General features: G+C 35.7%; 1 pseudogene; it reads right to left on the minus strand.

Moving 5' to 3' along the window:
* LOC149192097 (lecithin-cholesterol acyltransferase-like 1) overlaps positions 1 to 16,284 on the minus strand; it is a 113,728-nt pseudogene extending 97,444 nt beyond the window's left edge.
* Between the last annotated feature and the right edge of the window lie 307 nt (positions 16,285 to 16,591).

Here is a 16,591-nt window from a genome sequence, read left to right on the forward strand (position 1 = left end):
TATCCAACTCTTAGTACAATCCCTCACTGCTGCTCATAGACATAATAGACAACACATATGCCTTCTCCTCTATCCTCCAAGCCTCCTATTTCCTTATGCAGTTTTGCCTGGGTCCTCCAGCTGTAACTTGTGTGATTCTCACCTCACACACTTCTTTGACCTCTGTAGGAACTGCGCAATCCTGAAGGAATGAATTCCCTTTGCATGCAAGAGATTTTCTTATAGGAAAATCCTAGCAACTGATAGTACACTGTCCCTTCCTTTAATCTCAACTGAGTCTTTGTCTGAATTGACATGCATGAATTATTTATGAGAGAATATTCAGTGATCTAAAGTACACTAGTTGCATGCATGAATGCAATAACTAATGAACTCACAATCAAGCCCAATTTGGAACTAATCTAATTGGACTTAACTTAGTTAATTGAGCTAACTAATTACAACTCAAGTACAACTCATCCTTATCTCCTTAATTAATGGATAACTTCCTCAATCAAAGGAATAATTGTTGCATATCTTCACAAAGACTTCATGTTTGATTTTCTCCAACTAATTAACCCAAGATGAATTAATTAGTTATTTTTCAAACAGCTACTGAGACTAAATTTGAATTTTAATTTAGGGACTAATTAAAATTGGAATCTATCCGGAAATGCTATCTATAGTAATGCTATTTTTAGCATTTTTATTTTTGCATTCCTTTTTGCTATTTTCAACACTGGTACTTGAAATTCTATCTATAGCAATGTTATTTATAGCATTTCTTGTTGCTATTTTCAACACTCCCTCTCAACAAGAAAGGAATTCAACTCGAAACCGATCCTAAACCTTTGGAATGTTCTGCATGCAACACTTCTCTCAAGTGTTGTTGCTCCAGCAACTCCATAATCAAAAATATCCAACCTCAATCAGAATGATGCCTCTGTCATCAAAGTCTTTGACTGTTATTGCCTTTTTCGATTGAAAACTCTGCACCTCTGTGCCATTAAGTATCTGAATGCTCTAGCCTTTGTCACTTTGATCTTTGCCTGCATCAATCACATTGATTCCTCCTGTTGCATCCGTGTTGTTCTTGGTTCTATCTCCCAGCACTGCATCCGCACTGCACCTCCTCTCATTAAGTTGCATCGTGCTGCCCAATACTGCACTGCAACAAAGTTACTTATAAGTAAGTAACTGATCTCCCAACTGACCTCCCTATTGGGCTAGAAACACCTCTGATGCTGAAGCTCCCTCTGCCACTCCATCCGCATCTATCTCTACCCACTCAACCAGTCCTGCTACTCCTCGTCGGGGCTCCCATAGCAAGGTCTAATCAAAGAGGCTGGGTACCTCAAGGATCCTGCCCCTATTTTAGCCTTCTTAGGACTATCACTTCACATCGCACCACCTCACACCTGGAGGTATGGCTGCAAGTGATCCCCCTGCCCACTTGGCTTGAAATTTCCCCATACTAGAGGTCTCTGCATGAGTGGATGCCACCACTTGGTCTCCTCTCAGCATTTCCAATTATGGTGCCTCCACAATTATCTGGGACTTCTTCTGGCACTGCATGTTGAGAGGTAATGTACTCTCCCTCTCAACCACCAAGTCTCTAACCTTTGCCTTGCTCCTCAAGGCTTTGCATGCATCTTGAACCTTAAGAGCATACAGGTTCTTGACTCATGAACCGATATGCTTCACTTGTCTCGTGGTGATGTGACTAAGGAAAACATTTCCCTTACTGAAGACTACATCATAGCCTTTGTCTTTCAGCATCGTGATCGATACCAAGTTCTTCGTTAGTCCAAGCACATACTTCACATCTGTTAAGGTAATAAGAGCTCCATGCTCCCTCTGAAAAGTAACCATGCCCACTCCTAAAAAACCGTACTTTTCATCATTACCCATCTCTATGGGCATCTGGAGGCATTTCTCCTCCAAGGTACTAAAAAAACTCTTATCGCCGGTCATGTGAAATGAGGCTCCACTGTCAAGAAACCAACCACAACCCATCATCGATGAAACCATGCATGCAATGAGGGTAAAATCCAATTCAAACCAAGAGGCCAATGCCTCAACTTCAGATCCTTCCAAGGACCCCTTCTTGAACTTCTTCAATGGAAAATTATTTGCATAATGGCCCACCTCATGAAAATTAACGCATCTCACTTTAGATTTGTCAATCTTCTTCCCTCCATGGGAAGAATTCGATTTGGAATGAGAATCCTTCTCCTTCCCTTTCCTTGCCTTACTTTCTAAGGCCAAATTTTCTTCATCCTCCTTGGATGAAGAACCATCTTTAGTGCTCCTCCTGATCTCCTCCTGCATCAGATCCGACCACAGTCGTTCAAAATCTCGTAGTTTCTCTCTTCCATTCACTGAGTACTAGTAGCTATACCAGCTCTTAGGAAGACCGAGGAGAGCAAGACTCACCATATCATCATCGGTTGTCATGATTCCTACACTTCCAAGCTCATCTTTGCAGGTGGTGAGCTTGTTCAGATATGTAGAGATCGTGTCGCCCTTTTCACACTTAATTTTCTGAAGCTTGTCCTTCAGCGCCAGCTTCCTTTGGTCATTGTTGTTCTGATATAGATCCTTCAATGTCTTCCACATTGAAAACAAAGTCTCCTTCCCATGGAGACTCGAGACAATATGGTCTCGAACTCCCTCTAGAAGTATCCTCCTCACTCTCGCCACACATTTCTTCCATTCCGCCAATTCTTTGGCATTAGCTGCTGTTGGCATGGGGACTTCTTGATCAATGAAGTCCTTCAAACCATTGTCCTCTAATACCGCTTCCATGCGATCCTTCCACGCTATGTAATTCGAGCTACCATCCAAGACATACTCGAGTCTCATGCCATTGAATGCCATTGGTGAACTTTGAGATGTGATAAGAAATCGATTTTGTACCTACAATCAAGAACTTCAAAACTTCGAATTTTCTCCCTTAACAGTATACTGTTCTCTGCTTTGATCACCTTTGCTATGATACCATGTAGAAATTCTCACTGTAGATTAAACTGATTATGCAATGTACTAAAGCAAAATACTTAATCTACTTCTACAATCAAACTTGAGGAAGCTTAATCGATTTTGAGCAAGATCAAATAGAACACATATAACAGATGAAGAAGAAATCAATCACACATGAAACACAAAATAATACTCTTGGGAAAGCCTCAGCTAAAAATCTCGCTATCTGTATTATCATACAAGTGGAAATATCTCAGGGTTAAAAAAAGCTTTACCTCACAAGCTATCCATCTCTCAGTACAATCCCTCACTGCTGCTCATAGATAGAATAGACAACACTTATGCCTTCTCTTCTGTCCTCCAAACATCCTATTTCCTTGTGCAGTTTTTCCTGGGTCCTCTAGCTATAACCTGTGTGATTCTCACCTCACACACTGCTCTGACCTCTGTAGAAACTGCGCAATCATGAAGGAATGAATTCCCTCTGCATGCATGAGATTTTTTAATAGGAAAATCCTAACAACTGATAGTACACTGTCCCTTCCTTTAATCTCAACTGGGTCTTTGTCTGAACTAATATGCATGAGTTATTTATGAGATACTATTCAGTTATTTGAAGTACACCAGTTGCATGCATGCATGCATTAACTAACTGAACTCACAATCAGTTCCACAAACTGTTGGAACTAATCTAATTGGACTTAACTCAGTTAACTAAGCTAACTAATTACAACTCAAGTACAAATCATCCTTATCTCCTTAATTAATGGATAACTTCCTCAATCAAAGGGATAACTATTGCATGTCTTCACAAAGACTTCATTTTTTATTTTCTCCAACTAATTAACTCAAGATGAATTAATTAATTATTTTTCAAACAGTTTCTAAGACTAAATTTGAATTTTAATTCTCAATTTTAATTCAGGGACTAATTAAAATTGGAATCTATCCTGAAATGCTATCTATAGTAATGTTATTTTTAGCATTTTTATTTTTGCATTCCTTGTTGCTATTTTCAATACTGGTACTTTAAATTCTATCTATAGCAATGTTATTTATAGCATTTATATTTTTAGCATATCTTGTTGCTATTTTCAACACTCCCTCTCAACAAGAAAGGCATTCAACTCAAAATCGATCCTGAACCTTTGAAATGTTCTGCATGCAACACATCTCTCAAGTGTTGTTGCTCTAGGAACTCCAGAAACAAAAATATCCAACCTCAATCAGAATGTTGCCTCTGTCATCAAAGTCTCTGACTACTACTGCCTCTATCAATTGAAAACTCTGCACCTCTATGCCCTTCAGTATTTGACTGCTCTAGCCTTTGTAACTTTGATCTCTGCCTACATCAATCACACTGATTCCTCCTGCTGCATCCGTGCTGCTGCTGGTTCTATCTCCCAGCACTACATCTGCACTGCACCTCCTCTCATCAAGTTGCATCATGCTACCCAATGTTGCACTGCAACTCAGTTACTGAGAAGTAAGTAACTGACCTCCCTATTGGGCTAGAAACACCCTCCGATGTTGAAGCTCCCTCTGCCGCTCCATCTGCATCTGTCTCTACCCACTCAGCCAGTCGTGATACTCCTCATCGGGGCTCCCATAGCAAGGTCTAATCATAGAGGTTGGGTACCTCAAGGATCATGCCCCTATTTCAACCTTCTTGGGACTATCACTTCACATCACACCAGCTCACACCTGGAGGTATGGCTGCATGTGATCCCTCTACCCACTTGGCTCGAAATTCCCCCTACTAGAGGTCTCTGCATGAGTGGATGCCACCACTCGGTCTCCTCTCAGCATTTCCAATTGTGGCTCCTCCACAATTGTCTGAGACTTCTTCTGGCGCTGCATGTTGAGAGGTAATGTACTCTCCCTCTCAACCACCAAGTCTCTAACCTTTGTATTGCTCCTCAAAGATTTACATGCTTCTTGAACCTCAAGAGAATATAGGTTCTTGACTTGTGAACCAATCTGCTTCACATGTCTCGTGGTGATGTGTCTAGGGAAAACCTTTCCCTTACTGAAGACTACATCATAGCCTTTGTCTTTCAGCATCGCGATCAATACCAAGTTCTTCTTCAATGCAGGCACATACTTCACATCTTTCAAGGTAATAAGAGCTCCATGCTCCCTCTGAAAAGTAATCGTGCCCACTCCTAAAACACCATACTTTTCATCATTACCCATCTCTTTGTGCATCTGGAGGTATTTCTCCTCCAAGGTACTGAACAAACGCTTATCGCTGGTCATGTGGAATGAGGCTCCATTGTCAAGAAACCAACCACAACCCATCATCGATGAAACCATGCATGCGATGAGGGTAAAATCCAATTCAAACTGAGAGGCCAATGCCTCACCTTCAGATCCTTCCAAGGAACCCTTCTTGGGCTTCTTCAATGGACAATTAGTTGCATAATGGCCCACCTCATGACAATTAAAGCATCTCACTTTAGATTTGTCAATCATCTTCCCTCCATGGGAAGAATTCGATTTGGGATAGAATCCTTCTCCTTCCCTTTCCTTGCTTTACTCACTAAGGCCAAATTTTCTTCATCCTCCTTGGATGGAGAACCATCTCTGGTGCTCCTCCTGATCTCCTACTGCATCAGATCCGACCACAGTCATTCCCAATCTCACAGTTTCTCTCTTCCATCCACTGAGTCCTGGTAGCTATTCCAACTTTTAGGAAGACCGAGGAGAGCAAGGCTCACCATATCATCGTCGGTTGTTGTGATTCCTACACTTCCAAGCTCATCTCTGCAAGTGGTGAGCTTGTTCAGATATGTAGAAATCGTGTCGCCCTTTTCACACTTGATTTTCCAAATCTTGTGCTTCAGCGCCAGCTTCCTTTGGTCATCGTTGTTCTGATATAGATCCTTCAATGTCTTCCACATTGAAAACGAAGTCTCCTTCCCATGAAGACTCGAGACAATATGGTATCGAACTCCCTCCAGAAGAATCCTCCTTGCTCTTGCCACACATTTCTTCCATTCCGCCAATTCTTTGGCATTAGCTGCTACTGGCTTGGGGACTTCTTGATTAATGAAGTCCTTCAAACCATTGTCCTCTAATACCGCTTCCATGCGATCCTTCCATGCTATGTAATTCAAGCTGCCATCCAGGGCATACTCGAGTCTCAAGCCTTAAATGCCATTGGTGAAATTTGAGATGTAATAAGAAATCGATTTTGTACCTACAATCAAGAACTTCAAAACTTCGAATTTTCTCCCTTCACAGTATATTGTTCTCTGCTTTGATCACCTTTGCTTTGATACCATGTATAAATTCTCACTGTAGATTAAATTGATTATGCATTGTACTAAAGCAAAATACTTAATGTACTTCTATAATCAAACTTGCAGAAGCTTAATCAATTTTGAGCAAGATCAAATAGAACACATATAACAGATGAAGAAGAAATCAATCACACATGAAACACATAAGAATACTTTGGGGAAAGCCTCAGCTAAAAACCCCGCTATATGTATTATCATACAAGTGGAAATATCTCAGGATTACACAAAGCTTTAGCTCACAAGCTATCTAGCTCTCAGTACAATCCCTCACTACTACTCATAGACAGAATAGAAAGCACATATGCCTTCTCCTCTGTCCTCCAAGCCTCCTATTTCCTTGCGCAGTTTTTCCTGGGTCCTCCAGCTGTAACCTGTGTGATTCTCACCTCACACACTGCTCTGACCTCTGTAGAAACTGTGAAATCCTGAAGAAATGAATTCCCTCTGCATGCAAGAGATTTTCTTATAGGAAAATCCTAGCAACTAATAGTACATTGTCCCTTCCTTTAATCTCAACTAGGTCTTTGTCTGAGCTGACTTTCATGAGTTATTTATGAGAGAATATTCAGTTATCTGAAGTACACTAGTTGCATGCATGCATGCATTAACTAACTGAATTCACAATCAATTCCACAAATTGTTGGAACTAATCTAACTGGACTTAACTCAGTTAACTGAGCTAACTAATTACAACTCATCCTTATCTCCTTAATTAATGGATAACTTCCTCAATCAAAGGGATAACTGTTGCATGTCTTCACAAAGACTTCATGTTTTATTTTCTCCAACTAATTAACTCAAGATGAATTAATTAATTATTTTTCAAACAACTGCTGAGACTAAATTTGAATTTTAATTCAGGGACTAATTAAAATTGGAATCTATACTGAAATGCTATCTATAGTAATGCTATTTTTAGCATTTTTATTTTTTCATTCCTTGTTGCTATTTTCAATACTGGTACTTGAAATGCTATCTATAGCAATGCTATTTATAGCATTTATACTTTTAGCATTTCTTGTTGCTATTTTCAACACAACATGCTTCATGGCATAAACATAGTCTCACCCAAGGAGAAAAGTGAAATACAAGGGGCCTTGGACTACCATAACGTCAATACAGACAATTCTCCCTTCCAAGGTAATGAGAAGCTGAGAAAGGATCCCTAAAGGTTCACTAGCTCTTATGTTAAAATCCAATAGATTCTAAGTAATAGACGCAAGTTGAGGGGAACCCAAAGCTTGCCAAGCAGTTGAGGATACAATGCTAACAAAAGCACCTTCGTATACAATAGTGAAACACACGTTCTTATCACAATATTTCACAATGATTTGGAAATGATGTGAGAAGGGAGGTGTGGTTCTATCAGTCTATTCCAATCAAAGGAAATGACTTTAGTACTTGTAGGGGGTTCCACAGAAATGGGTGAAATTCCCCCTTGTGCGGTGGAATTTGAAGTAATGAGAAGAACATGAGTGGTATTAACTTCGCTCTCTAAGGGGAGAGTGGGATCAACCAAAGATGGAATTAAGCCAACCTTTTCATCAACCAATGGTCCATCAACCTGAGTGATATGAGTTTCACTCTCCAATGGAAGGGTGGGATTGACCGAAATTGAAATGGGATCAATCATTTCTTCCACTAACAGTTGGTTGGGAGAAACCTTAAGATAACCAGCTAGAAGTTGTCGTTGAGAATCAGTAAGGTTTTCGAATAATTTAGAGGCTTCATCCATATGAGTGAAAATGTGATTTTGATGTCTCCCTTCAGAAGGAAACCTAACTTTACCCTTTTTCCCTGGAACCTTAGAATCATTGGTTGATGAATTAGCAGTAAGTTGATGAAAATCCTTAAACCATACTTCCAATACCTTAGGAATGCTGGGAAAATTGATAAGGAATTGCTCACCCTTACAAATCTCGCAATGGTATTTGGGCTTACGATGCATGTTGGAGGTTTCTTCCACATTATCAACTATGATAGCCATGGTTGGTTGATTTACTCCTTTCTTAGTTTGAATCTTCTTCTTCTTCTTAGCCTCCTAGTTATTATCATTAAGACTTTCACCAGGAAAAGAAGAAGAAAGGGAAGAGGACATGATGGGCAAAGAAGGTAAAAGATCAACATGAGGTAAAATATATGGTTGAGGTTGAGTAGAAGTATCCAATTGAGGTGAAGCAACTTAGTTATTTGAAGTCAATGAGGTTAAAAACAACCATACCAGAAAACCTATAATGAATCTAGGAAGAGAAAATGTAGCCATGTAAGGAGGACCAACTTTTCCAAAACAAGGAAAAAGACTAGGATCCCCATTAAGAGGGGTTCCTTGGTTAGTAACTTCCAGAACAGTTTCCATCATATTCAACCCTAGGTCTACTGAAAAGTGAATTTTAGTTAAGAATTTTAACAATGTATGATAGTTAAATTTACAATTGGTATCAATGAAAATAAACAAAAATAGTAAAAATAAGATATTAAGTCAAAAGGTTACCAGGCTGATGTGAATTTGGGAATATCGTTTCCAGTATGTGTAGTCAATCTCCCTGAATGTTGTGTTCGGTGTATCATAGATGACAAGGCAGCTGACTGAGTTACCTATGGATGGTATGCAACCTAGAGGGGTCTTCCGATATACCTGACAATGCGTGGAAGCTCAGTCAGTGTTATTGTTGTCTAGTGTGTCTTGTACGATAGGAAGAATTCGGATATACTTACCATATATGGAGCACCATCCGATATACTCGAAGGGTACATGGAGAACAATCCTATATACTTACATACATGGAATACTGACTACCTGTAGAACGTAACCCAAACAATTAACAATAAATTCTATGTTTATAGACACCATAACACACCTTCTAACCTAGATCCACTAAATATGATGTGATTAATTAATGTCTTGGTAACTTTTAATTGATTTAATTGTTTTTTATTTTTATCAAAGTAGTTAAATGTGTATGGTAACCAACCAGTATAGTAATTTAATTTCAAATGCAGCGAACATGAAATGTAACCTTCTCACTTCGATGAATCCTATCTATGAAAGAGAGAAGACTTCATTCACTTTTCAACAATGCAATAATCAACGAATCATTTCCGAAATGTGAATCAAAGAGAATGTAATATACATGATTCTTGGCCTCCCTCACCATGAGGGGGGAATTTTTTTAAAAAAGAAACCTAAGTTCCTTAAAATCCAAGCAAAAAAATGATTTTCACAACAAGCCAAACAAGCTCAAATTAATCTATATTTTTGTGAAAATAATCCAAAATTCTCTACTGTCGACACAAGGAATTCTTAATCAAATCATTGAAAGAAGATAGATTCATACAACCAATTTCCAGAAGTAAGAAATTGTCTTTTGATAGATTAATGAAACTAATCATTTCCAAAAGCCTAAATATGCAAAGATAAACAAACTACACAATAAGTTAAGCACGAAAATCCAAGCTAAGGTTGAACTTTATCAGGTGAACACAGGCCCAAAAAGTCATAAGCAAAATTTTCAAGACCCAAATGGAAAAAACCCTATTTTTTAAAGTGTGGTGTCACTTTGTTGCAAATAGTAAATTGAACAACTGTCGATCTGCTGCTAAAAAGCAGAGTACGACACCTGAGAAAAACAAAGAAAAAAATGCATCCACAACCAAAAATTTAACTTTTCAAGTATCTAAATATAGTCAGTCAATGTAGTGGAACGAAATAAGAGAACACAGGAAGGCATATAGAAGAGAAAAACATTCCCTAGTATGGTCACTAATTTGTTAGGCGAACAAATCTCGTCTTGCGGACAAGACAAGATCTCCCTATACTCAATGAATAAATCTAGTAACAAGCAAACAAACCAGCAAATCTTTCCATAACTTCATATTTTTTGAATCATAAATAAGAGTAATGGGATATAGAATCCATACCTTTTAATCAAAATGATTGTTGAAGATCCTTGCTACAGTTTGATACAGCCTTTCAATGTTCATAATCCATACCTACAAACACACTAACAAACAAAGCATCAAAGTCATATGATATATAAATGATCCTATACAACATATACTAGTGATCAAGGAGATTAGTACTTAATATCGTAACCAATGGAAAATGAAAGTAAGCATACAATATATCATATCTAATGGAAAATATGGTGAGAAATAAATACTCTTTCATATTATAATTGGATAAAAAAGAGAGATGCAACCTAGCCTTGATGTTGGAAAATCTCCTTCCAATAGTCTCCGATCCTCCCTTAAATGACAAGCTTCTAGTCTCAAATTGACAACATAAGTTTACATCAAAAATCAACCCCTTCCCCTTTGGTCTGTAGTGAATTTATAAGACAAGAGGAGAGCATTGGAGATCCTCTTTCTAAGGATCAGATCTACAAAGATGGGGATTAGGGTTCCATAATGAGAGGGAATAGATTCATGAACCATGGGATGAGGCCCAAATAGGTAGAGGCTCAAGTCCTTCTTGTTGGTATAATATTCCCCAACAAGGCTTCTAAAAATTATTTTTTATTTTTACCCAAGTTAAAAGGTTGCACTTTTTAATGGAAAATAGAGCAAAATATTGCACATGGTACAATGATTGGAATTGCGTTTGCGCAGCTAATTGTTAGGAAAAGTGCAACACTACTTGAAAATAGGTTTTTTAGCAATGTAATCCATGATCCTTGTGGTTTTCAGAATGGTTTTGCTTCCAACATTGTAGGGGATTGCTTGCAAGAGTTCATCGGATAGTGAGAGATCCAAATTTGCAGTCATTTTCCAAATAGTGACAAAATGGCATGTAACAATAGGATATTGGGGGGCATGTCAATCATTGTAATGCTCAAGAATTTGTATAACCATTGCAAAGGAAACAACTTCTTGGTGCCAAAGAGAAAGTTTTGGACACCTAACAATGAAGAGGAAGAAGAGCATAGAAGGAGAATAAATATATTATTATAAATCTTTAAGGGTGCAAACCAATCCAATCTTAAGCCACATGTGATATAATATTACCTAATTAATAAACACCCCATGATTTTTCACAAACATTCTATTTCCTTCCAACATCTTATATTACTATACATTTCACTAGTACTTATTTATCTATGAAATTTCTAATAAAAACTAGTGAACATATCAAAATAAAATCGAAGAACATGTCATTCTTCTTCTACCATAAAACTATTAAAAGAATATAACATTTGTTAAAAAGGAAGACTCATAATTTCTATGAAAATTCATTGTCGAGTATGCAAAAATACCTTACCCTTGGTAATGGCGGTGTAATTTTTAAAACTTATTTGTGTTGCTTTCCTACCAAACATGTTATACACCACCACACTTTTGTCTTCTCAATATCATGTAGGTCAGCAACCCTCTCAAACCTACATAGAAGTGAAAGATGCATAAATAAAAAATGCCCATATTTTGATGGCAAAGTACATTGGCATCAAAGTGATATCCATCATTGTCTATGAATGTGTCACTTTACTCATTTGTTTGTGATCATACCTGAATTTACTCCAAAATGAATCTTTTCACTAAGTTCAAATTCTAACTTTATACATTCTTGAAAGAGGATAAAATTTAAATTTTGCTCTCCTCAAAATTTGCTATGAGAAAAAAATTAATTTAGATTCTGACTTAAATTTAAGTTTATTTCATTTACGTAAGTCGAACCTGAACACATCAACCTATGTGTGCATTTATGTCAACCATCATATGTGGTATGTTGGTGATTCCTCCTAACTAAGCCTTTAGAGCACATCCTTCTAAAATCTTGCCTTGTGTCCTTTCATTAATCAACATTAGTCTTCCTATCCTAATTTTGGTTGACAATAGGCTATGCACTTGGTTGACTTCACTATCGCAACCTACAATCTATTCATGCCCCTTTTCTCCTAACTATGTTTTCCCCATTCAACTCTATACACAAATCAATCTCTTGTAGTATGGATCACATCCTCTCTATACAAAGTAAACCTACCATTCTTCTAGGTGTCTCCCTTCATGCAAATTGTCACCTCAACTCTTTTACACCCTATCCTAAAATTACCTGTGTTTTTTGTGATCTCCTATGATGTAGTGTGGCCTCTCCTTGTTCAATTTTGTTCATAGATTTGTCAATTATTGTGTATCCTAATTCAATTTGTACCCCACAGGGAAGGATGACTTACATTTCACCATCAAACCACTTTGCTTACATGTGCGCAACTGACTACAAACCCCTACACCCATCAATTGTTCCCCTCACAACATCTAAATGTAGAAACTTTCTTCTCACAAACACACAATCACCTCACATGCTTGAGTTTGCATATATAATGTGTGCATCTATAACATTTGTTCCTCTCCACTATGTGATGAGATAAATACAAGTAAAATGCATCTATGTATTTTGATTCCTAAAGCCTCATTAACAAACTACCATTTTGAATTCCTACCTAGTTTGTATTCTTTCTTCTCTTATAAATCCAACATATATTAGATGTTTATGGAAATTTATAAACTTTATAAATATACAAGTATTAATTCAACCTTTAAAAAATCACAACTTATCTATTATATATCCACTTGAAATTTAACTATAATGTTAATATTGGCTTGTGTTTATGCATTTATTGCACTTCTTGCTTGAACACCCTTTGATTGTGGTTTCAATACTATGCTGCAATATCCATAGAAGTAAGAAGGCAATAAATGTAACCCACTACATAAGAGAGAAAGAAATATAGTTTTTCAATCAAATGAATATATATATATATATATATATATATATATATATATATATATATATATATATATATATATATATATATATATCACAATGTCTTACACAAGGATTTCCTTATAACCATTTCATTAGCTAAGATTACTTAATGAGTTGTTTTAATGACTTACTTTTAAGTATTTAATCCTGAAAAATGATATCTAATATGTTGCAACGCAAAATCCCCATGGTTATTTAATTTGTTTATCACTTAATATTAATTATGACTTATAATTTAAATACAGATTTTTTGGTGATTAATGAAATCTACAGTGGGGATGACCTTGTACTCACATGAACGGGGTTGATTCCATTTGCTACCACTATAACCACTAGGTACACCACACCCACCTCTAACATAGACATGGGTTAATCTAGGGATTAAACCAAAAACCTTATAGTGTTTTACATAACACATTTACATGTTTTGTCAAATAAGCTACCCTAAGTTATAATTTAAATACCTTAAATCATTTTTTTTGTCAACTTGTTTGAGTTCTCTGGATATTACATTAGGCTTGACTTGTGGTTTGAGAAACCACTCCAAGAGCATTTAAGCCATCAAAATCACTCGAGGATAGCACCTCACCTGACTAGATTTTTGCCCACGGAGTTTCGAACACGTGACCTTCACATCACAAAATGATTGAACAATACACCTCATCATTGTTTATTCTATGCCCTATAAACACCTTAAATTACTTTATTATATTATAATTTATTAAAATATATAATCATCATAATAAATACTTGCATATCAAAAAATAAAAATATTAATATGATAGAAATATTAACAAAATCTAAAATTTTAAAATTTAAAACTATTTACATAAAATATTATATTATAAATACATTTAATTCAAAAATACAATTTATATTACTATAAATTTTTTCTTTATAGTAAATATGATGATGCCGATATTAATTTAAGGTAACAAATTATTTGGATTTCTTTAAAATTTTATTTTTATGTTTAATAGGTATTCATAAAAATGTTCTAAAATTGGCATAATTTAATCATTGAGAATGTTATTATTGTGTTTATTGACAAATATTTTGAAATTGTGATTTAATTTGGGTATACTCAAAATAGTTTAAAAGAGTGTTTTTTATCTTAAGTAGTTGAAGGGTAATTTTTATCTTAACTCTCTTAATGTCACAAATATGGAAAATTATTTGATCCAATAATATTTTGGGAGTTGTTTAGTACTCAATTTCACTATACTCATCATAAGAATTTATTCTTATTTTAACAATGTTGTTTATTTTCTTTATTTCAATCAAAATAATGAAATATTTTACCAGCTCTTTATAATATCTTAATTTCCTTTATTCTCTAATTCTTTATCTCACCACAAATTCTAATGTAAAATATTTTAACATTATCAGTGTTTTGCGAAATGACTTAATAATATTTAAATATTATCAGTATTCTGCAAAATTGCTTAATAATATTTATGACTTCATTCTTTATTCCCGAGTGATTTATTCAATACTTGGCATCTTTATGTCATCCTAGCTTGAGCCACGGGTAGTTTTTGTAGTTTTTGCTAGAGTTTGAAACAGGTTTGTGGAGCCTCTTGTAATCCATGTTATTTCTTGTCTTTTTGTACATAAAATACCTAATTATTTCTATACTCTCAACGGAGAAAAGACTAATTTCTATAAACAGAAGAAAATAAAATGTATTACTTTTAATTCTAAGATCATAAATTATAAAATTCTTTTAAATTTGCTTCCATATTCTTTTGAAAACATTACACATCTAAACTTTACATACATATAACAAATATGACAGAATATATATATATATATATATATATATACAGCTTGAGTGGGCCTAATGGTTAAGAGCATGTGTTTCTTCCTAAGAGGTCACAAGTTCAAAACCAGAGGGGGATAGAGTATGTATGCCTTCGTAGACTTAGCAGTCAAATCGCTGCGCGGAGGTGGGTCCCTTTCCCACAAACAAGGGGGTCTCATACACCAATTTGGTGTCTAGATTGGTTGTGACCTTAAAAATAGATATTATTATTATTATCATTATTTTGTATATATATATAATTTACAATTATTTTGACATTCATAATAGATTTTCTGATTATTTTCTTAATATTTAATTTTAATTAAACTTGTAATAAATATCAATTTCAAAATATTTATAGAAAAACACATCTTCTAAATTATTAATATCAAATAAAAAATCAATTTAATTACCATAAACTTAATACACTCTTAAAATATTAATTTTTTCCACCGTCCTTAAGAACATTGCTATGAACTTTGAAAAACATGTACCAATCAAAACAAAACCATTAGACCATCAAATGACAAGGCTAATATATATGTAATTCAATTCCATACGCTTGATATTAAATTTAAAATCCCAAGTATATTTAAAAGAGCATACACAAATTTATATATCACGCAAGCAAATAGCAAAGTGTAACATCAAAATTTGTAAGCCTAGGTTTATCTTTAAGAAAATACCTTAGATTTTGAAATCTCACAGTCGTATACGCACACACTGCACAAGAATTAATACTCGGGTTCAAGTCCTTGCTAATTACCACAAAGAATTCAATTGTATGAACTTGCTATCAAAATCTCACCCACAATCATTTTAATAGAAGCATCATTACTGAGAATGGCGTTATGTGTCATCTGAGGAATCATAACAACCTTAACATGTTGACCTGGTATTACCCATATGAAAATGATCTCATCTCATGCTTTGCAATGTTCCTCCCCATGGTGTGGCAATGGGAATGAAGTGCTTGATGTATTTCTGCCACCATGACAGAGGCTGCTGGTTCAGGAAATACAGAACCCACAATCCTCCTAAACTATGGGAAACAATAATGACTTGCCTGTCTCCATTCAACATGTAAGCCTTCTCAACTAGTTCTCACGGGGCTTTCACAAATCTGCTACCAACTGAAAATGGTTTTTTGCCAGTACCATAACGGAAATCATAGGGTGCACCAAATAGAGATTTTCCATCAACCACCATGACAGAGGCTGCTGGTTCAGGAAATACAGAACCCACAATCCTCCTAAACTATGGGAAACAATAATGACTTGCTTGTCTTCATTCAACACGTAAGCCTTCTCAACTAGTTCTCACGGGGCTTTCACAAATATGCTACCAACTGAAAATGGTTTTTTGCCAGGACCATAACGGAAATCATAGGGTGCACCAACTAGAGATTTTCCATCAACGTACCCAATGCCCTCAAACCAAGGATGACATATAGGCAGTAGCAGACCTACAAAACCAAACATACAAAAAATGTGAAAAAACCAGAAATGTGAGAAAAACACTTAACTAGTATTGAAATTTGAAATTTGACACATACAATCATAGGTGAAATAATCATAATGGCAACTAATTAGCAAGGTTTAGGCATTAAAAAATACAAAATATTTATTTTCTTTTATCAAATTTAAAATATAGACCTACATTAATATTAAATCACCACATTGCCACAGATATGAAAAAAACATTGATAGATGTAATAGATGCCCAATCATACATCAAAGTACACACTAAACCCTAATAGTT

The sequence above is a fragment of the Pinus tabuliformis genome, chromosome 2_2, assembly GCF_031772625.1.
Source record: "Pinus tabuliformis cultivar Carrire ecotype Pingquan chromosome 2_2, CPIR1, whole genome shotgun sequence".
In the NCBI taxonomy this organism is placed as follows: domain Eukaryota; kingdom Viridiplantae; phylum Streptophyta; class Pinopsida; order Pinales; family Pinaceae; genus Pinus; species Pinus tabuliformis.